This window comes from Phyllobates terribilis, unplaced genomic scaffold (assembly GCF_046119375.1).
Source record: "Phyllobates terribilis strain yellow unplaced genomic scaffold, ASM4611937v1 Scaffold_2__4_contigs__length_985480577, whole genome shotgun sequence".
NCBI classification, from domain to species: domain Eukaryota; kingdom Metazoa; phylum Chordata; class Amphibia; order Anura; family Dendrobatidae; genus Phyllobates; species Phyllobates terribilis.
The window spans coordinates 252,432,558-252,456,774 of NW_027362762.1; positions in this window are offsets into that span (position 1 = coordinate 252,432,558).

The following is a 24,217-nucleotide window of genomic DNA, read 5'->3' on the forward strand; positions in this document are numbered from 1 at the left end:
CATTTGATCCACACAATGGTATTCAACATTACCCTATGATCAGTGGCGTGCCACCAATGGCAGCAGACCACATTTGCACTATGGAACTTAGTATTCCGATTTTAACAATATCTGTGTTCTCAACCTGTAAACCTGAGTTTTGGCACTCAGCACAGCAGGTGCAATGCCAATGTCACTAGACTAGTACTCATTGAGGGAATGGGAGCTAGATGGGTAGCTTTTGTTTTTTATTTTATCAGTGTACTATTCTGCATAAGGAGGATGGACATCATATTGTGGGGCATAATACTCTGTTAAGAGACATTGGGAGAGGGGACATAGTGTGAATGGGGCAACTGTGATGGCACTGTACTGTGTTGGGGGCAGTTTGGGTGCATCACATTCTTTGGAAGGGTCATCTTAATGTATGAGTAGCACAGTGGAAGGACTACTTTATTAAGGGGCATTTTTATGCATCTTAATGAGTGAGGGGCACTGTAGAGGCATCATACGGTGTTGGTAATCAATATAAGGGCATAATACTGTGTTTGGGGCACTGTGAAGGCCTCATACTGTTTGTTGAGGGGCACTGTGAAGGCATAATGTGTGGGGGAACTATGGGGGCATCATAAAGTGTGAAGGACACAGTTGAGGTTAATTGTTTTGAGCAATTCACTTGGGGAATCATAATGTGTGAAGGGACATCTTTGGGAACATCATACTGTGTGGAGAAACATCATGGGGTCATCATACTGCATGATAAGGAATCATAGTACATGGAGGTCATGAATGAGGTATCATTATGGGTGGGAACACTAAAGGACTTTATTAGAAGCACTATTTCTGTATGATCGACACAGTACATGTCCTTCTTCCCTGTCTTTGAAAACTGGGACATATGCTCTTCTGTGACCCTACCTATATGCCATGCCCTCCTGACTCAGCTGAATAATTGTATTATTTTGAGGGAGGGGTATGGATGAGACTAAATTCAGATATTTGCTATGAAGCCCCATGATTTCTATGTACACCCCTGCCTATGGTGTATGCAGTCCTGAGTAATATAGTCTTCAATACACTGAATTCTAGGTTAGATAAGTTGTCCACTACTATCTCATTGATGACCTATCCTTTGGATAGGTTATCAATGTCTGATCGGTTGGGGTTCAACACCCGGCACCCCCACCGATCAGCTGCTCTCGGTGTCGTCGGCAGTGGATGCCGGCCAGAACTGCTTGATTGCGGAGCTGCTTCGTCTTCTCCTATTGGCCATAGCAGGGTACTGCACATCCGCGTCCTATTGATTTGAATAAGGATAGGTCATAAATGAAAAAGTAGTGGACAAACTCTTTAACTACTCAGCTGGTACACACCTGGTATTCTGAAATTGGGGACAGTTGAAAAGGATTGTGCCCAATCTAATAGAGGGGCTTTAAAATGTTATATATTTTACTTTACGTCTGATAAAAATCATTGGCACTACACAAAGCTTACATGTTTCATGCCATTTTGGCTCTTCCACTAATCTACAAGGAAGAGACACATGACTCGAAAGATGTAACATAGTAACATAGTAACATAGTTTTTAAGGTTGAAGGAAGACTAAGTCCATCTAGTTCAACCCATAGCCTAACATGTTGATCCAGAGGAAGGCAAAAAAAAACCCATGTGGCAAACACCAAGCTCCACATTGGGGAAAAAAATTCCTTCCTGACTCCATACGACAAACCAAACTAGTTCCCTGTATTTTCTATGCAATGCTGACGTGTTTTAATGTGAAGAAATAAAGGCCATTACATTTTAACTTTCCATTGCTGTATATTCTATTTATCTTTTGGTTGTGCTCAAGCAGTATGTTCACTTCCCCTCTGTGCCTGAATACCGATATGTCTGGTGCTACCATCAAAATGAGTGAGCGGTATCTGTATTTGGAGTGGAAAAACAAATACTGCCAAGTTCTGCACAATTTTGCCACAATATTGGATGCAATTTTGTTATCAGATGCAATTTGTGAAAAAAAAAGCATGAAGTGAATAATAAATATGGACTAAAGTGTTGCGTGTTTGCTTATATGTTGCTCGGGATGAGCATACGGACAAGCATATAGTACTTGTGTATATAGCGCCAAGTGTTTCTATAAAAAAATACAATTTAAATGCAGTTACTGTTGACTACACAGCTAGATTTACTTACAGTGTAAGAGGTTTTCTCTGACTCATTTGGCAATTTAGTCTTAAAATAGACCTCAAAGCTATTTGAATTTATCTGCCTTTTACAAAGTGAGTTATTTGTTGAGATACTAGCTTGACTTTTACTATTTGGCATCTAGAATATTTTTCAATCTACCTATCTAAAAAAAAAAAAACAGAAAAAAAGAGAAAACAAGTAAGATTAATTTCAAAGTTGTTGTTGGTGCATGCCCATTTTAATCTTTCTTTCTTTCTTTAAACAGTATCTTTAGTATATATTTCATAGATTGCAATAAAACACCTTTATCTCTAAAATGTTTCAGTCCTAGCAATAAAGTTGATCTTGAAACCCAAGTAAGAATAATATTCCAAGTATTCAGGTAACATCTATGCAATTATTATGTTAAAACCCCCCTTTAAAGAGCATAAATCTCCCTCTCTGGAGGGCACTTAAGAAATCTTCATAGAAGAAATTGCGAACTGATAACTTGCTTTGTTTTTTAACAAACTCCATTACTGGATTCTATTAAACGTCTGTGCCTCCGGATACAATTGGAAGATAATAGTTTCATAGCATATATTTCATTGGAAAGACAATTTTTTTTCATTTGTACTATTTTAATCATTCCAGTACTATAAAGAACTTCAAGAAGTATATAGAAAGCACTACTATATAATGCAAGAATCTACGGAAAATGGTCATATATGGTGGGATTACTCATCGCACACACTATGTAATCAGTCAGAAAATCCCTTTGAAGATGCTGTCAGTTGCCCCTTAGCTAAATATCACAAGCTGATAATAACAGTAAAATCGCCTGTTGGCAGCATTTCCAATGTGAGAAATTTTTTGGAAAGGGGAGCTATAATTTAATCCCTTCCTGACGTGACATACATGTAAATAACATGCTGGGTGGAAGTATATGGAGCAGGCTCAGAAGCTGAGCCCACACCACTCCCAATCTCTGACAATCACATTTAAGGTGCACAATCCCAGGTGCTTGCTGTTTCGGGTATCCATAGGCTCCCCTGCAAGACAATCGCAAGGATCTGATGGGTTGTCCGAAAAGCTGAGGGCCGTCTGAAGGCCCATACGGCTTCCATATTTGTAGTACTATGAACATTATGGAGGAAATCCAGTACTCTCTTAGATATAGAAAATGTGAAAACACTTTCTTATTCTTGAAAAACATAAAAAAAATCCAGCACATGGAAAGAGAACAATTCTGACGCGTTTCGAGCACAGTGTGTGCTCTTAATCGTAGCATAATGAGTTTTCTTCCAACAACGCATAAATACTATAGACAAACCAATTAAAATCAACCATGATACATTGGTAAGAGAAAGAAGAACACGCTGAATCAGGTGGGGATTTAACTCATACAGGTGCGGAGCAAATTGTATAATATACTTATTACCAAATGCCGGTACATAACGTATCAAATAAAACCTTTAAAGAAAAAAACAGGTTGATGATTCATTGAAAAAAAGCATTAAGATATACTGTACATATGAAAAAACTTGGCGATCCCCCTAGTAATGTAGGAACAGGTCCTGTTTCCTATTCAGTCCAGATGGAAGCCTTGTATTCATTTTAGAGATCCAATATGCCTTTCGACTGAATAGCTTGCGACGGTAATCACCGCCTCGAGTTGGGGGGATCACTCTCTCAATCCCCTGCATACAAAAACCTGCGAGATCAGAATTGTGGACAACTGTAAAGTGGAGCGAAATAGCAGACACATTGTGAACTTTGCTACCAATATATGATAAATGACGTTTTGTCCTAATTTTAAGAGGTCCAGTAGAACACCCTATATATTGTAATCTCCAAATATTACAAGACGCTAAATACATGACAAAAGTAGAGTTACAATTTGGTGTATGACACAGTTTTTACTATCAGAAAAGGAAGAAAAAGATTTAGAGTTTTGCATGACAGAACAACAGGTGCAGATCTTATGTCTGCACTTATAGGAACCCTTTTGATGTATCCAGGTTGAATTTCTCTGCAAATGAACTTTGCCTGCTCCACTTGCTTTATTAGGCCACGGCCCCACTATCAGTATCTGGACAGTATTCAGTCAGTATTTTTCCTCAGGAGTGGGAGCCAAAATCAAGTGAGGAACAATCAGAGAAAATGTGTAATAGAAACAAGTCACCAATTCTGCATTTATCACCCACTCCTGGTTTTGGCTCCCACTCCTGAGAAAAAATACTAACTGAATACTGACCAAATACTGATAGTGGGGCCGTGGCCTTCCTGTGAAAATTAGCCACGGGTGATCGTGATTTTAGCTATATATGGCAGTACAGTTTTATTACATAACAAGCAATCAGATAATTATAGATACAGGTCCCATAGGGGGACAAAAATTACAAAACCATTAAAAAATCAACCCACCACCCATTTCTCTCTCTGAAAAAAAAACTGAAATTTAAAAAATATATTCGATATTTCATTATTCATAAAATTTTAAAATATAAAATAATGGAATTCATGCAGATAATGCCATTAAAGAAAATAAAATCAAAACACCAGAATTGCTTTTTGATCTTTTGCAATATCGCCTTCAAAAAATTCAATAAAAAGCAATCAAAACTTAATGCACCACAAAATGGTTTCAATGAAAGCATCAGCTTGCCACACAAAAAAAGAATCCATTGACAAAAAAAGAATAAAAAACAGCTACGGGTCTCAAAAATGGCGACACAAACCAATTTTTTTTTTTACAAACTTTTAAATATTTTTCACAATAATAATAAAAGACTAGTTTGGAACCACCATAATCATAATGACATAAATAATCATGTCGCAAGGTCATTATTACTGCAGAATAGATGCAATTAAAAAAAACTAAAAAAGTGATGGAATTGCGTTTTTTTGCATTTAACCACACTTAGAATTTATTTTCCTCTTTAACAGTACATTTTATTGTTAAATGAATGGTGTCATTCAAAATTACAACTTCTGCAAAAAAGAATTTATATGGTATGTCAATGGAAAAATAAAAATAAAAAATTTGTTGTAAGGAGAGGACAAAAAAGAAGGAAAGCTCAAAAAAGATAATTGTCCACAGAGCAAAGGGATTAAGACTTTTAGAATAAGTAGATGTGGCTATTCCTTGTGCACAAAATTACTTTAAGGTTGGGGTCATATGGCCGTCAATTATCTCATGCGAGAGAATCGGGCCGATTATGCTAATGACACTCGGCTCACACTCTGTCAGAGTTTGACCCCGAGTGTCATCTTACTGTGATGTGATTCTCTCACATGAGAGCATCCGAGCACAGGTGGAGAAGGTGGAGAACTTAATTTCTCCATGTTCTCCATTGTCTTTGTCCGTGGATAGACTTGTATGGGTGCGCGTGATCCGGTTGTTGGCTGCACTTGCAGCATGATGCAATTGTTTTCTCATGCTGAATCAGCATGAGAATCAAAGCGCTGGTTGGTACTGCCTCATAGTATTACATTGTGCTGAGCGTTATTCGATAAAACATTGCATAGCACTCGGCTGTGTTATACACTCGTGTGAGTGAACTTTAAAACTACTAAGCATCCCTTTTTTTCCTACTTTCCAGTCAATAAATCTGGTTTTGGCTGTTATATAAGTTATTTATTAAATTATTTCCTTTAGTAATTGGAAGGTCATTAATATTTTATCTATAATCTGTTTTAGCTCGAAAACAAGAGTAGCCATTTACATAGTACATAAGCTTTATTTGTATTTGGAGGTAAAATTCAGCATATCTCATTATTGTTCCCAGAAAGCAAATGTTGGAGACAGTCAGACAAGTTGTCCCGGTATATATTTATATAATGCATATAGCCCTTATTTGGTCTAGCACAGCAACAGCTCCAAGGGTCGAGTTATTTTCTGGGAAGGGAGACGAAAGAATATATGGCAATAGTCAAATGTTAACTACATAGGGTGGGAAACAATCTGGAGGATCACTTGGTGGTAACTAGAGATGAGCAAATACATTTGAGCTAAATTGAATTCTACCCGAATTTTGCAAAAATTCACATTCACCAAAATGCAAAACTTTATTCATTTGCTTCTGCACGAATTCGGCAAGGTTGTGGCTGCTAGTTGTAATTTTTCTGAACTGTTAAGGGCCATAAAAAGGTTAAAAAAAATCCTTATACTCATCTTATCGCACATCTCTCTGACCCCTCCGCTCCTCACCATCACCTGTCCGGTCCTTGTCACATCTTTTGTCACATCTCCGTTCCTCACCATCACTTGTCTGGTCCTTGTCACATCTTTTGTCACATCACCGCTCCTCACCATCACTTGTCCAGTCCTTGTCACATCTTTTGTCACATCTTCTTGTCACATCTCCGCTCCTCACCATCACCTGTCCGGTCCTTGTCACATCTTTTGTCACATCTCCGTTCCTCACCATCACTTGTCTGGTCCTTGTCACATCTTTTGTCACAACTCTGCTCTTGACCATCACCTGTCCAGTCCTTGTCACATCTTTTGTCACATCTTCTTGTCACATCTCCATTCCTCACCATCACTTGTCCAGTCCTTGTCACATCTTTTGTCACATCTTCTTGTCACATCTCCGCTCCTCACCATCACCTGTCCGGTCCTTGTCACATCTTTTGTCACATCTCCGTTCCTCACCATCACTTGTCTGGTCCTTGTCACATCTTTTGTCACATCTCTGCTCTTGACCATCACCTGTCCAGTCCTTGTCACATCTTTTGTCACATCTTCTTGTCACATCTCCATTCCTCACCATCACTTGTCCGGTCCTTGTCACATCTTTTGTCACATCTCCGCTCCTCACCATCACCTGTCCGGTCCTTGTCACATCTTTTGTCACATCACCGCTCCTCACCATCACTTGTCCAGTCCTTGTCACATCTTTTGTCACATCTTCTTGTCACATCTCCGCTCCTCACCATCACCTGTCCGGTCCTTGTCACATCTTTTGTCACATCTCCGTTCCTCACCATCACTTGTCTGGTCCTTGTCACATCTTTTGTCACATCTCTGCTCTTCACCATCACCTGTCCAGTCCTTGTCACATCTTTTGTCACATCTTCTTGACACATCTCCATTCCTCACCATCACCTGTCCGGTCCTTGTCACATCTTTTGTCACATCTCCGCTCCTCACCATCACCTGTCCGGTCCTTGTCACATCTTTTGTCACATTTTCTTGTCACATACCCGCTCCTCACCATCACCTGTCCAGTCCTTGTCACATCTTTTGTCACATCTTCTTGTCACATCTCCATTCTTCACCATCACCTGTCCGGTCCTTGTCACATCTTTTGTCACATCTCCGCTCCTCACCATCACCTGTCCGGTCCTTTTCACATCTTTTGTCACATCACCGCTCCTCACCATCACTTGTCCAGTCCTTGTCACATCTTTTGTCACATTTTCTTGTCACATCTCCGCTCCTCACCATCACCAGTCCGGTCCTTGTCACATCTTTTGTCACATCTTCTTGTCACATCTCCGCTCCTCACCATCACCTGTCCGGTCACATCTTTTCACCAGTTCAGGCTCTGAATGTGGATTCTGCGTATGTGCGCTCAAGATCCTGGGACACGTCATGTGATCATGAACTTTCAAGCACTTGCACAGAACCCACCCGAGTCTCATCAAAACCGGAAGTCCCAGCTAAGAGTCAGAGACCAGAGAGTTTTTGCACAAGTGGCAGGGGTCACGAGATGCAACGAGGACTGGCGGAGTGATAGTGAGGGGTGGAGGGGATGGAGAGGTAAGTGGTAAGTTGAGTACAAGTATTTTTTTTATTTTTTACATTTACTATGCTCTTGTATCTGTAGAGACCCCAGAAATATTACATTTGTTGACAATTTCTCTTATAATGGGAAAAACCAATGTGAACAGACAAATTAAAATTTTGCCTGATCCACTCATCTCTAATGACAATTGCTGATCATACAGCATGATAGGGATCTGCTATTTCCCCATTGTATCAGTACATTGCTTTTGCTATGGCATGGCTCAGCAAATTATCGTTTTTTTCTAAAATCCAGAAAAAGCAGCTCTGCCTTCTTTAGCAGCTTAAAAGTGAACGTGAACTTTAAAAGTGTAAATACCACAGTCTGTCTCAGATCTACTCTCTGTACCGAGCGCCTAGATAACTTCTCCCATATGAAGAAAGCATGCTTTCCATGGTTACCATTTCCGCTAAACATGTCTAACATTTAGTACAAGATACAAGCCACACCATGTGAACAATTTTGTAATAATAGCACTTCTATTAATGCAGCTGATTACTCTCAGAGGAGGCTGCACAGTCGTCACTCCGTTATAATAAATGTAAATATTGAAATTTATTCTAATGGAATAATCTCACAGATGTTTCTGCTGTGGTTCTCTATGATTAGGCTAGGTTGTGGCACCAGTTATTTTAATGAAAGCTGTGACTGACACTTCTGTTGATTCCTGTCCCATGAGTTTTACTGCAGTTTCCATCACAGATGTGACTGAAAAGTATAAATCAGTTGGGCAGAACAGGCAATTCTGACCAAATAACTGCAGTGTATAAAGGTGCAGAACTTGTCTTTGTCTATAACACTCTGCATCATATGCTAAATGCCCAGGCTGCAACTGGTTTCTCAGGACACCTAAGGAGCTACATGGAATTATATGATCCAAGTTCATTATGTTTGCAAGTATCATTCAGTAATATCCACCTGGGGATCATATGGATCAGACATAGAATAACAAAGGAAACTAGTGGAAATTTCACACCTACATGAACTGCAATAATTTATAGTAAGCGTCTTTAATAAAATTTGTTCATAAAGTTATAGAGACAAGGCCGCCCTGTATGATGCCCAAATTAAGAAGCCCTCACCTCCTTGTGTAATACTCACATATTAAAAAAACTTTACAGTATATACTTCACACCTACATGAGCCACAGTAATTTATAGCATGTTTCTCTAATAAAAGTTATGGAGATAAATCCACCTGAATTAAGAAGTCCTCCCTTTCTCATATAATACTCGCATATAAGAAACTTTAAAGTATATACTTCACAAATACATGAGCCACTGTAATTTATAGTAAGCCCCTCAAATAACATGTCCTCATAAAGTAATATAGATAAAGCCGCCCAAATTAAGAAGTCCTCCCCTTCTTGTGTTATACTCACATATAAGAAACTTTATAGTAAAGTTCTCCCCTTCTCGTGTGATCCCCACTTTCCATTCTGTGTCAAGCTATAGCTTTTTGCATTTGCTACATTCCCAAATGGTCATTTTACTTTCAGACAACACAACGTCATTTTATAGATGATGTAATAGTCAATCTGTATTTAAGTTTAGTCAATCTATTTTAAACTTGTCTTTTCAGCAAACTGCATGAACCAATAATTAAAGTGAATATAGCAATTTTTTTTTGTAATTTATATTTCTTTCTCCACTTATGGGACACTTCTCTCCTGATCAAATCTGCCTGAATATAAGAAAGATGGAAACATTGAAATATAAAGTTGCACCTCATATTATTCTTTACATCGAAAGAAAGTAGGATGAGGACCATATATGTATAAATACATGGGTGTTCAATACAAAGGACTGGCACAAGACTTATTCCTTACAAAGGACCAGAAGGGCACTCATTATGGGTGGAAAAAGGGTGATTCTGGCAGCAACATAGAAAAGGCTTCTTTACTGTCAGAGCTGTAAGACTGTGGAATTCCCTACCACAAGAGGTAATAATGTCATACATTATAACAAGCTTTATAAAAAGGACTGGATGATTTCCTCAGCAAAAATGGCATTGTGAATTATAGATAATTTAGTGACAAATAATGTATTATTGGTGGAGAAAGGTTCTACTTGATGGACCTAAGTCTTTTTTCAACCAATTTAACTACGTAACTATGAGGAAGGAGGAGCCGGGAGAAGCACTTATACAGGAAGAGAAACCCAAATTTGTGTTACAACTTGTCTAGCAAGTAATTTATTTTAGCCCAGTCCTGGATTCCCAGCTATAATGCTCAGTACTTATGTGTATTGTCCTCCATGCTGATGCATCTTCTATCTGTGTGATACACAGAGAATTAAGAGCAGGAACCCATAATTGAAAATTTACAGATAACGTATGCAAAGGTGAAAACAGGTGAAAAATTCCTCATGCACACACATGACAAATAAAACATCTTAAATTACAAATATGTTTTAATGTTGTTTTAATCACGTACAAACTACGTAATAATCACTCTGAAATTCTGACCACAAAATGCCTCCCTTCTAACATGTGTTGGATCTTTGTCTTTATGCTTCTGCTCTCCTGTCTATCAAGTTGCATAAAGGCATAAAAGAGAGGTGGGCTTCAAGTTTTACGACAAGTCAGGATCAATGAGTTCTGGGAAGAGGAGAAAAGAAAGTTCCAGCTCTTATAGTGCAGGCAAAGTGCTAACAAAAGTGAACCACCTACTCAAAAGAGTGGATGGCAAGTTACAGGATATGAGAATCGGGAGAGTTCTTGGATATATTAGACTTGTATGTGCACATGAAGCAGTTATAAATTGTTGTGGATGATGAGCGTAGCAAGGCCATGATATCCTACAGGCTTTGTATGAAAAGATAAACTTTAAGGCTCTTCTATACCATCTTTTTTCACAGTATCTTTTTTGGTGAGGGCTGGATGACGCACTTCTCAAGTTTGTCGCACAGAATAGGATCGGTCAACGTACTAATATGCTGTTTACTACAGCGGTATCCAAAACATTCTGGAAAAATAAATGAACACAAACATGTCCTAAACTACTGTACAACACCTAAATTCACCAGCTTTTCTCATACTTTAACTACTGTAAATATAACCATTACAGAACGACAAAACGCTGATGAACATTAAGACTTATGCACAGAGCAGCACCGTACGCACAGTGTGCTGCCATACTGCACTACTGTATATTTTACAGCTATTCAATATTTAGTACAATGAACATTTTTTTGCATACGGAAAAAAGTCTCTAAAGCACCACTCCAGCAGGGTTATTTTTCAGCGCTGGAGTGGTGCTTCTAATGTAAGATCCCTGCCCCTAGTCTGACCCTATTTACCGGCCGCCATCTTCACCTTTTTTCAGCGACTGCTCCAGTCGCGCAGCGCCATTTTGTGACCGCAACTTCTCACTGACTGGAACTCAGAAGTTACATCACATGCTCTCAATGCTAGTATACAAGAGCCAGAACGAGACTCTCATAGACGTACATTGAAAAGTGACCTACAGCTTACTCCAGCAAACACTAGACTGATCCAGAAGGTCACAAACTACTTGAGACCGGTGAGAGCAGTGGCAATAGATGGTGAAGACGGCGGCGGGTAAGTATAAGACTGGGTGCAGGCACTTAACATTACAAGCACCACTCCAGCACTGCAATAAAAAAACACTGGCGTGGTGCTTTAAGCAACATGTTAAAAGTTCAACGTACTAATGTACAATGTCTCAGCCTTGTAGGGTATTTGACAATGGCTTAAAAATTGGCCTTTGGAGCCAAAATGCTTTTTTTTATTATGCCTAGATAAAGGTTTAGTGTCATTTATTTATTTTAATTTATCCTGTGCCGCACAAATCATTTTTCTCTTTTTTAAACTTCCAAATATTTTATTTTTGTAAATTACAAGATTACAATTACATCACAATTATTTATATGCAATGTATGTAAATTATTATGGGTTGCAGAATAACCCTTTAATAAGAAAGATATGTCATAAATACATAATCAAATATAAATGATACAATACATTGCATACACATATATGACAGAATCTCATGTTATATTTTTCCTTTAGTTACTAGATTTGTTTTCTCAACCACCAGCAGGTTATAATGTAGCAAAAAAAAAGTTATGAAGTAAAATCAGTGCAGTTGATTGAAAGCCATGAAAGTGTAGAATAGAATTAGAATGCAGTGAATGGTGTCAATGTAGTATACACCTTACAATGGAATAAAATAGAAGGAAGTAAAACCATTTAAGTGCTCTAGATGCAAATTAGGAGTACATAATGTTAGGTCTTACAGGAGGCTTGTCAATGTAATTCACCTTTTAAGAATTAACACGTTGAAGTACAATTCTACAACACAAGAACTAATCATGCACAGTTAGACGGGTGCAGCCATAATAAATACTATTACTTCAGCATTGCTGCTACTCATTCATGAGCAATTCAGGGCAAATAATCCTGCAGGACTCAATAGACTATAATGACATTATGTATTTCCTGCTATAAATCATGTTAGGCTTTAAAGAAAGGTTGTTAAAATTGAACAGTAGACTTTTTTTGGCTATTGTGATATAATGGCCTTAGATAAAAGGTTTCGCCACCATGAGAAGATACTGGATGTTTTCTGTTTCTTCGCCCCTGAGACGTTACCAATAGAGATAAGTGGACCCAAACTTTACAGCTCGGGGTTCGTACCAGACACTTAGTGCTGAATTCCGAGCAGGGACTTCTCCAGGAAGTCCCTGTTAATGTTCAGAGTTCCGGGGGAACTTCGTAAGGAGAGAGAGAATTTTCAGCTCCAAAGTTCGGGTCCCCATATATTACAATGGGGTTGGGGTTCATGTTCAAGTTCGAGTAAAGTTCTGGTGCCCGAACCGAACCTTGGACATAAAGTTTTGTCAGGTGCCAGAGCCTGAACTTCCACAGGTCCACTCATCCCTAGTTACCAATCTTAGGGGTGAAGGAACTGTGATGACTTTTTGGTCCAATCTGTTTCTTATAACTTTATTTGGGTAGAGCCAATATATTCAAATGAAGCATAATGTTGTGATGATCTATGTTTCCAGACATCATTTTCAAGAAATTGGTTGGGCTCCTCGCACCAAGTTCCTCATTAATACTATATCTTTACTTTCTGTTTTTTGCTTTAAGAGAGTATTCCCATCCTAGAGATGTTTAGCATTACCATGTAAATTACCATAAGTGTCTGATACATCTGTGTGCACCTTTATTGTCACAGTTGTTCTTCATAATGTTTCACTGTCCTACGATGTCATACTCACTGTCATTGTCTATAATAATGCTGCACAACCTGTTCATTAATATCTTTAGAAAACAATGTTTGCCACCTATTTCCTCAACACATATTGATAAGAATAAAAAAGATAAGTTGCTAAAAGTGGAAAAAACATCTCTTTTCCTATAAGAATTGTTAAAAGGTATTTCCGCGTAATAATGTGATGGAATTTCACTAGTATTTTGCATCACTTTATGATTGAGACCTCCACCAAAATAGAGTGCAATTCTGAGTCAGCACTGCAAACCTGCTTTTTCCCTGCACAGAAGTGACAAGGCCACCTACTGAGCAGCAAGTCCCTGATAAATAAAAGGGCTAATGTGCAGGAAAAAATTTAATAAAACTCTCATCTCAAGATCAATGGTCGTTCCTGTGGTCAGACCTTCATCAGTCATAAACATTTAGCAGTAACCCATCAATTTATCAAATGGAAATATCTCTTTAAAGGGAATCTGTCATCTTGCTTTTGCTACCTCATCTGAGAGCAGCATGATGTAGGCAAAGAGACCCTTATTCCAGTGATGTACCACTTAGTTTACTGGGTGCAGCAGTTGTGACACAATCAGAGTTCTTAGATGCAGCATGAAGGAGAGCAGAGAAAGCTGATTCCTCCCACACCAGGCTCTCTATGTACATAGTCTATTGACAGTGAGCTGCTTATCACAGAAGGGGGCAGAGTTGGACGACTTAGCTTCTGCCAGCTAGTCCCAGCAGTGATTATGTCTTAGTGATAAAACTTTCATTGCAAGTAAACAAGAGCACACAGATTAATAAGTGACACATCACTGAATTCAGTGTTTTAACCCCTACATCATGCTGTTCTCTGATTACATAGCAAACATCTGCTGATAGATTCCCTTTAAATGTGGTCAAAGAGCTGCATGAATCCTGTCTAAGTTACCGTACTCAATCAGAAATCGTATTTATTGAAACCTGGATTTTCTATTAGGGTGCTTTCATATTGAGTTCTAGCACCAATTACTTGGTCCCGTCGGGGCTTACATCCGAACCCAGTGAAAAACTGGATGATTCGGGAGTATGCACCGATGGGGTGATAGCCTATAATGGTGCCGACAGAGTGAACGTGTGCTTTGTCGTGCATCATTTTCGGTTGTGTACGCCTACTGGAGATGGACACCCAGATGCAGTCTACTACGCCTGAGTGTCAAACTCCAGATGGCATACATGCCCAAAAATGATGCACAACAGAGCACACGTTCACTCTGTTGGCACCATTATAAGCTATGGTTCCGTCAGCGCATATGGACGAATCACATTTTGCGGGGGGGTTAGGACTTAAGCCCCAGTGGGACTAACGAATGGCGGGTGACAGAAATCACCCTTATAGATAACCAAATGAAAACTAGGATTAAGTACTACGAAAGAATAATATGATTGTAATCTACAGTGTCATTACCTTGTATACATTTACATATCGCATGAACACAAGAATGAAGACATGCTTAAACAGCAATACAATCTGCTTTAGCTGATTCTCCGTCGCACCTTATTTCACTTGGAATACTTTTATACTACTGCATACTAAGCGTGTCTTTAAAAAGTAGACTTTGGTCATTTCGCAGAGAGAAGCATGTTGGGGTTTTGACATTTTGCATTCCCACCAACTGTTTTAAAATATGAATTCTGCGGGAATATTGCCCAGCAATATCAAATTAAAATTAGTTGCTGTAATCTTTTCATAGATACTGCGTACACAAGCAAATAAACATTTTGACATTTATGGATGCAAAACCTACTTTCTAATGAAATATTCCAGTTAATTGTTCTTATACGATGCTGTGATTGTGGAGCTTCACACTGGGGAAATGGTTGATATATATCACTGGATATGTTCTAAAGAATACAAAATTCCTTTTTAGCAAAATATGTTTAAAAAACATTTTAAGAGTAACCTACATTGTGTTTATAAGAACCGCGGTATGTATGAGGATTATCTTATGTTCTATCTATTTACGATGCCATTTTTCTTATTTCATCCCAGTTAAACTATATATATGGTTGTAAATGTCTGCATGTATGGGATACCCAATCGTGGGTTAGAGATGCTAGCCCTGTGTCCATTGGTCCCCTGAAGGAATTAAACCTCTAATCAAAGTCAGATAAAATGAGCAGAGGTGAGATCAGCGTGTCACATTCTATCAAGTCTATTCTTCTATCCCAATAAAGTTCCTGCTCTCTACTTACACCATGATTCAATAAAGCCCCGAGGCTTTAAACATTGATGCTACAGCCATCAAAACCCTTACTTTGTTAATGCTCAGAGTGAAGACGATTCAGTTATATTTATGTTGTAAAGTTTGGAGGTTTTTTTTTTACAGATCAATTTGTGTAGAAATATGTGCCAAGGCACTAAATTATTATAAAGGAACATTGATTTCCAAGGTAATCCCTAACTGCATCTATATTTTTGATTCTAACATATTAAAATTAAAAGAAGACAAGGCAATTTAATTCAAGGTATTATCCTGCAGTGTTTGATTCAGAGTTGCAAAATTACACAAATGAGATTATTACATCAAGTTAAGAGAGGAAAATTGAGTGTAATTGAATTCTACTTGAATTTTACAAAAATCCACATTGGCCAAAATATAAAAAAAATACTTATCCTAATCTTACCGCCCATCTCTCCAGCCCTCACCAATTTTTAAGATTAGAGCTACTCATGCTGAAATTCCTAGGCCTCTCATGCTGGGCTGGGACTTCTGTCTTTAATGTGGGAGGTATCTGCACAAGCGCATGAAAGGTCATGCTGTGATGACGTTATGGCACATCGTGATCTTATCCACACATGCACACAACCCTCCCAGGTTTCTTCATATCTGGAAGTCCCAGCCCAAAGTAAGAGGCCCGGTGATTTAATCATGAGTGGAGCAGCAGACATGTGAAGATGTTGCTAAGACCAAACGGTTGGCGGTGTGGAGTGGAGGAACCAGAAATGTTGATGTAATGGTAAGTATAAGTATTTTTATATATATATATCTTACATTTATTATGTTCTGGGGTCTGGAGGGATGCCAGAGTATAATAAGGGACATTACATTTGTGGAGAATAACTACTCCAGAAATCAAATTTCTTGGGAACATCTGTGTGAACAAGTCAATTCTAAATTTGCCTGATCAGCTCATCTTTAGTCATAATTAGTGATGAGTGAGCATGCTCGTTACGTGAGATTTACGAGCATGCTTTCCGAGTATCTTTGGCATCCTCAGGTGTTATGTTTCAGTCAATCCTGTGCTCATGATTTGCGACTGTTTGACAGCTTTAATACATGTGAGGACTGCTTGTTTCTTAGGCATTCCTCACAGGTATTAAAGCTGTCAAACAGTCGCAAATCTTGAGCACAGGAGTGACTGAAACATAACACCCGAGCAAGCTGAAGATACTCGGCAAGAACCCGAGCATGCTCGCTGAAAGGGTTAACAGAACATGGTCGCTCATCACTAGTCATAATGTATCACTTCACTCAGATAACTAATATTATAAAGTAATTGAAGTTATTCAGGCCAAAAAATATTAACAAAAGATCTCAAAGTTGGCATAAAGTTTGCATCAGGTACCAAGAACCGAACTTCCATGAGTCCACTCATCCCTAAGATTCAAGACTAGAAATGAGCGAACCTAGAGGTGAGTGAACCCGAACTGTCCTGTGATGGACTCTGAACATGGACTCTTCCCAGAAGTCTGTTTTAGTGTTCGAAGTTCGGATTCTGAGGAGAGAGAGCCTTTTGCTGCCCAGCAAAGTTTGGGTCCCCATTGACTTCTATGGGGTTTGAGTTCAAGTTCAGGTTCAGTTCTGGCACCCGAACTGAACTTTGGACTAAAGTTCACTCGAACCCAACAAACCAAAACATCCACGGGTCCACTCATCCCTATTCAAGACTATTGGAAAGCCAATATTCTGGCTTGTTGCACCCGTGTTTCTTTTCTCTTTGTTTCTATATGTGTTCTGTGATTTTGCTGTGTTTATTCTGAATTAACAATGTGCACATTCCAATAAAAAAAAACAACAACAATATATGTGTGTGCGTGTATATATAAATAAATATATATATATATATATATATATACTGTATATATACAGTATATATACACAAACACACATATATTGGTTTTCTTTTTATATGTATATATACCATATATATGTATGTACATTTTTTACTCTAGTTTTATACAGTACATTCATACATAGTTGACTTAACCTTTTATTTTTTTCCACTTTCAGCCATTCTGCTTAGACTTTACCACTACAGATGAACATTGTTACTAATTTATATTATGGTTTGTGTTTATTGTTTCATTCACTAAATTACAATACTTTCCTTCATTAAAATACCAAGAAACACATTTCTAAAATGAAAAATGAAACAAATTACTGATTTAGGTTAATGCTGGCATTTCAAGCAGATGCATTTAAGCACATTACCGGACAATGTAATGCTCACATACAGTAAGTGCTAAATACCAAAAGTACATCTCCCTGTGGTATATCCAGATAATCCTTCTACACTATAGTACCCTTAATTTTGAATTGGAGACTCATTAATACAAAATGCTACATCTTCAGCTTTTTAGCTGGGTGCTGAGAAACAAATCTAGCAAAGCCTCCTGTAGAGAATTACACTTTAAATATTCAACACTGAAACATTACTGTCTTTTTCTATTCATTCTTTTTATGAACTCTAATCTCATGGTAATAAAATTGTAGGTTATTTCTTGAATAAGAAACCTTAGTTGTCAAAAGCAGAGTATTTTATTTAAATGGAAAATTGCATTCAAACGTTCTATACCCCAAGGTCGAGAACAGGCATCATATGGTATGGTCTCTGTTTTTATCAAGTTCAACATGCACAGCAAAATTTGTATAATCTGCCACCTATAAATCTAGTCCTTTCATTATTCCTCTAGCCAGTTATTAAAGTACCAATTTTTGTTATCCAGAATGGTTGTACATGGCCAAGTGTATAAAAAGGAAAGCTATGGTTTCGATACCCTGGAGGAGTAGAGTTTTATACTTCATAATAATCTGGAAGCTCCGTATCTTCACTTTAAAAACTATTACTGTAGTCTCAAAACTTTCTTACATGTCATACAGATATATCAGAAGTTTTGATAGTAGGACGTTGATGTTGTAACTTCCCCACCAATCAATAGAAAGAGCTAAGTATTTTTTCATTGCTCTGCCATGAATGGGCAATAGAAAATATATCGTTCTTCCAAGAGGAGATGGAAACCATTTGTACTGTACAGTCCACAACTTCTGACATGTCTTTGTGGTCTTAAGCATTTGATTTTTGAAAGTTTACCATAACTCTTACATTTCTCCTTTTTTTCCAAAAGCTTTCAAGATGGTAATATTTTCAGTGCCTGATATAAAAAAGTGGACCCGAACTGTAAAGTTTGGGGTTGGTAACAGATGGTGCTGAACTAAGAACACGGACTTCTCCCGGAAGTCCTTTCTAGTGTTTGGAGTTCCAGGAGTACTGTGTTGGAGATAGAGAGAGACTCTGTGGGGGTACTCTGCTTCCTTTGGCAGCCCCCTAACCTTTACTACAACCATTTTACAGCCCTTTTACAGCACCAAAGTTCAGGTCTCTATTTACTTTTATGGGGTACGGGTTCAAGTGCTAGAAGAGTTCTGGTACCCGAACCGAAGGTCGAATCTGACGAACCCAAACAAGCACGGGTCCGCTCATCCCTAGTGCCTGGATATGAATACCCTTAAAAGTCTTCGTAGCTCTATCACATTTTGTTGGCCTTTCTTTTCACAGTTTTGGCATGTTACAAAAATACTGTCTTAGAAGTGATCATTATCTAGAAGTGATTCTTCTAAGGCAGAATACAACCACAGAGGGCCCACAGTGCCATAATGGCATGTACACGTGGTCGTATGGTCTTCAAACTCATAGCATTGTTAAATCACTAGTAAAATACAAACAAATTTTAGCAAGATTAAGAAAATATCAAAGAGAAAGCAACAATTTGTGTAAGAAGTGGATAACTAGATGGAAGTTAACTTAACCAAAACCTATGTTTCCAACCTATAGTATTTGTACCCCAGGATAACTAATTAAATGACTGAAAGCTACTCAAACTCTATATGCTGTGTGTGCTTAAATGTTATATTCATGAGATCATAGTATTAGGCCATTCTACAGTCCGCACTGTCCAGGCCAACCAAGAGTCTCTGTACTGGAACTAACTGTGTCATCTATGCCTATGAGGATTTTAGTTTGGTCAAGAGACTTGTGGTTGCTTTGAGCATTGGAGTCCACACACAAACTATAATACATTGGTTTGAACATAACCTAATAGAGACAGCACAGGATGTGATCATAGCCTTGGGGGAAGTATATTTGAGTATTGGATGCATTATTTATCTAGATATATGAAAAATTGGTTGTTTTCTTCCATAAACACTGCCACACAGGTTGTGCATGATATTGCAGCTCTGACACTTTCACTGCAATATAGCCAAATTAGAATACCAGGCACACGGTCAACTGCGGTACATTTCAGGATAAAAGCATCCATGTATTTCCATGGACCATCCTGGACAACTTTTTGAAGAAACCATGGAACCAATCCATCAAAGATTTCATGCCAGAAAGCTGTCATAAACCTCTTTGAAAATTAGGAATTTTGTTGCGCAATGCAGAGTTGCGCCAAAATGTTGCAATTTTTCACACCAGTTTGAAACAGCTCCTCCAAAAGTAGTAGAGCTGCAGAGGAGTCAGGATCTGATGTGGTTACACCCATTTGTCAAATTCTTTAAAAGTGCTGGCATGTCTTACACTGGAAATGTTACTCAAGTCCCTGACTGGAGTAGAAATTCTGGCAAGGTGCACGAAGGTGCATGCCACAGAAAAATGCATCAAATTCATTAATAAACTACTCCAGAGAGCCCTTCATTAAAGGGAATATGTCAGCAGATTGTTGATATTTAATCTGAGAGACTAATATGCACTATTGATGTAAACTGTGTTCCAAATTATTATGCAAATATTATTTTCTAAGATTTTCCCAAATTACCTATATGAATTGCAGTCATTGTAATTTTCCAGTCAAATAACTATTAGAGTACAATTGAAAGGTTTTTGTAAAAACTGCCAATGATAACAGGATATTTAAAAAAAAAAAAAAAAAAACTCAAACTGCACTCAAAATGCATGTTCCAAATTGTTATGCACAGCAGAGTTTTCAACCTTTTCATTTTAATAAAGAACAAAAAAATTGTCATTTTTGAAATTATAAGCATTAGCAGGTTATTGCAAACTGAAGTCAAACAGTTTTCAACTCAAAACTTTATTCTAGGTGATGTTACATTTGCACAAAGGACCCCTTGTTTGAAAGGAGCTTCTGAACTCTCTTGTCCATTGAATTTGTCAGGTTTTGGATGGTTTCTGCTTTAATTGTTTTGCATGAGGACAGAATACCCTCCCAGAGCTGTTGCTTAGATGTGAACTGCCTCCCGCCATCATAGACACTCCTTTTGATGATGCTCCAGAGGTTCTCAATGGGGATGAGGTCAGGGGAGCATGGGTGCCACACCATAAGTTTGTCCCCTTTTATGCCCATAGCAGCCAGAAATGCAGATGTGTTATGTGCAGCATGAGACGGGGCATTATCATGCATGAATTCTCCCACACTGTCAGTGACGTGCATGAGGGCAGTGGGAAGAGCGAGGCTAAGTGCCAGAATTGGCACATCCTATGGATGCGCCATTTCTGGGGCAGCTGAGGGCTGGTGTTTCTAGCCTGAGAGGGGGCCAATATTCATGGCACCCTTCCTGGGCTATTAATATCAGCCCACCAGCTGTCTACCTAGCCTTTGCTAGCTATTAAAATAGTGGGACTCCACGTCATTTTTTTTTTTGGGTCCCCCATTTTAATAGCTAGTAAAGGCTAGGTATTCAGCTGGGGGCTGATATTAGTAGCCTGGGAAGCTCCGTGGGTATTACCCCCTTCCCAGGCTTCAAACATCTGACCCAGCCGCCTGCTTAACCTCCGCTAGAGACTAAAATTACAGGGAACCCCACGCCAATTTTTTTTTAATAAATCCTTTATTTTAACACTAAATGACAAGTACAGTAACCAACACTGTCACTGTACTTATTATATATGTGACTGACATGTTTCTATCTATCTAATCTATGTGTGATGCTCAGGATCGGGATGGGAGGCTGAGGGGAAACGAGTATGGGGCTGAGTGATTGTTTAAAAGCCGGGGCTTTTAAACAATCATGCACCCATTTCAGCCTTTTCCTCAGTCCCCAGACCGTTTTATAGGCTCCAGCAGACACTTACTCAGCTTACTTGCATTTCCCATTGACTTACATTGGACTCGTTACTCCTAGCGAGTAATCACAAGGAAACTCGGGGAGTAACGAGTAGCCGGAGTACCGTACTATTCGGCGAGTACAGAATAGTAACGAGTATACCCGCTCATCTCTATTTTATAATCTTATCTTATTTAGGTGTGAACCCTTTCTTTTGTACATTCCCAAAAAAGTATCCATTTTCTTATTGTTGAGTATTTCACGGACATCTTTGGTTGAGTCGCTCTCTCCTATAGGTTTTCCTGCGTATGTTTACTGACTTGTCCGGTTGCTATTATTGTCAATGTACAGTATATGTATATCTCAGACATTTGTATTTAGATGTATAGATACAGATCTATATCCTGTATCTCATACTATACCCATAAATATTCATTTTGCTTTTCCTTTGTTTTCCATTTCTTAATCTGAGTGTAACATAATATAGGGCATGAGATAGGGAAGTGATAAGTCATTTATTAGGCTGTGTGTTATAGTTTCAGTGCAATCAGTGTTTTATCAGCAGGAGATTAATACTGCCAGGACTACAGCTCATGTGCTACCCAGTCCAGCTAATCTGTGTAACCCCGCCCCCACCACTAAGTAGCAGCTTGCACATAATGCACAGTGTACACAGGAAGCTGACAATCAGGGGCGTGGGAGGTGTTATCCACAGTTTAACTCTTAGCTCTGCTACATCTACATCAGACAAAACAGGTATTTTATGAAAACTACACCAGTAAGCGACACATCCCTGGTATCAGGTTTTCTGGCCCTATGTTATGCTGCTCTCAGATTATATAGCAAATACCTGCTGACAGATTCTCTTTAACACTGGTTTGCACAATGCCAGCCTTAACGAATTGGCCTCAATGATTAAAAAAATAAATAAAAATAGAAAATTAAAGAATTTAAAAAAATTACTTTTTAACACTGTAGGGATCCAATTGGTAATAAAATGTATTTAAAATGTGTATTACATAAACAAGGTTTGGATTATTTAATTCAGTTTTTTTTTTTTCCGTGTGTACAAAGATAATCTTTTCTCACTTGTAGCGTTTTTATACAGATCTAGTTTTGACGCTCAGTTAATATTTCTTTTTCTTGAATTGGCACTTCTCATCAAAACAACAGCCAATTATATTTGTATCTGTTGCACATTGCAACATAGTATCGTATACAAAAATATAGAAAGTGTGGAAGGATACACATTTATTTCAATAAAATATCATCACATTCTACTGAATCATAAGAAGGAAAACCCCAATGAAAATTGTTTTAGTATAACCATGGAAACAACATTTCAAATTACCATGGAAATAGAACAATTTCTCTCCTGTAAGACTTTTATTACATACATAAAGCAAATATTTGGCATAGACCGTGAGTAATGTTAAAGTCTATACATTGTTTTTGCGATAAATGCTAAAACAAATACCTTTGTGTGACTACTACTTTCTGTGTTATTGACCTTTACAAATCGACGCATCAAAATGATATTAAGTGTTGATGTTTAGTTTTATTTTATACAGTAGTGTATTAATATTAGCTCTGAATTATAATTGTCACCCTCTATAGGGGGACAATATCACATGTAGCACATATACAATATATATCACATATGCCACATATATCCAGGCCAAATTTACCAGCAGGGTGGCTCAGTGGTTAGCAGGACTGTTACTTTGCAGAAATGGGGTTCTGGTTTCAAATCCTCCCAAATTTCTTCAACACTGCAAAGATTGATTTTTAGTGTAGTATGAAGTTGTATCAGTAAGAATAATATAGAAATACAAACATTAGCCCCTATGATGGGTGTCAGTGACCATGGCTGCCAATGGAGTCTTTAATTACTTATCCACATAGCGACCTATCTGGACTCATAGTACAATTAATGTACATATTACAATGGAGTCTTTAATTACTTATCCTCATAGTGACCTATCTGGACTCATAGTACAATCAATGTAGATATTATCTGTACATATTATCTGTATCCGTTTTGATACGTAGCCACAGTATATTACATGTGCAAACCAGGTTTCAAATGACAACTTCAGCTTCGCTACATAATTTTTTTGCTCAAAACTGTAGAATTCCTTTAAATCAGTGGTGCACAACCTTTTTCAGTCCAAGGGCTACACTGTTATACTGAACCAATCTGGGGGCAGCACTAAAAATGAAAGAGGTATTACCTTATGTGACCTCTATGGCATATAGAAAACATATATCATAAATGTCTGATATCAGGAAAGGAATCCTCCAGTGATGAAAGGATAAGTGTAAAACTTCACATTTATTCTGATAACTTAAAAATATGTATAGAGATATAGACAAATCCACATAGAAACTGGCGAAACCTACACGTTTCGGCGTATAGCCTTTGTCATAGGTTTCGCCAGTTTCTAAGTGGATTTGCCTGTATGTTCATAGAGATTTTTACGTTATTAGAATAAATGTGAAGTGTTATACTTATCCTTTCATTGATGGAGGATTCCTTTCCTGACCAGGCAGCTCCGCGCGATGTTCTTCTGCCGTGGCGATAGGTGTTCTAACTGTCAGTGGTCACTCTCCTATCCCGTTCCCCCCCAATTTCTATGTACAGGACTCTTACCTCCACCAATCAGCACTCTCAAGCTGTGAGCCCATGATGAGTTTTTGGTGCATTTTTGCTACATCAT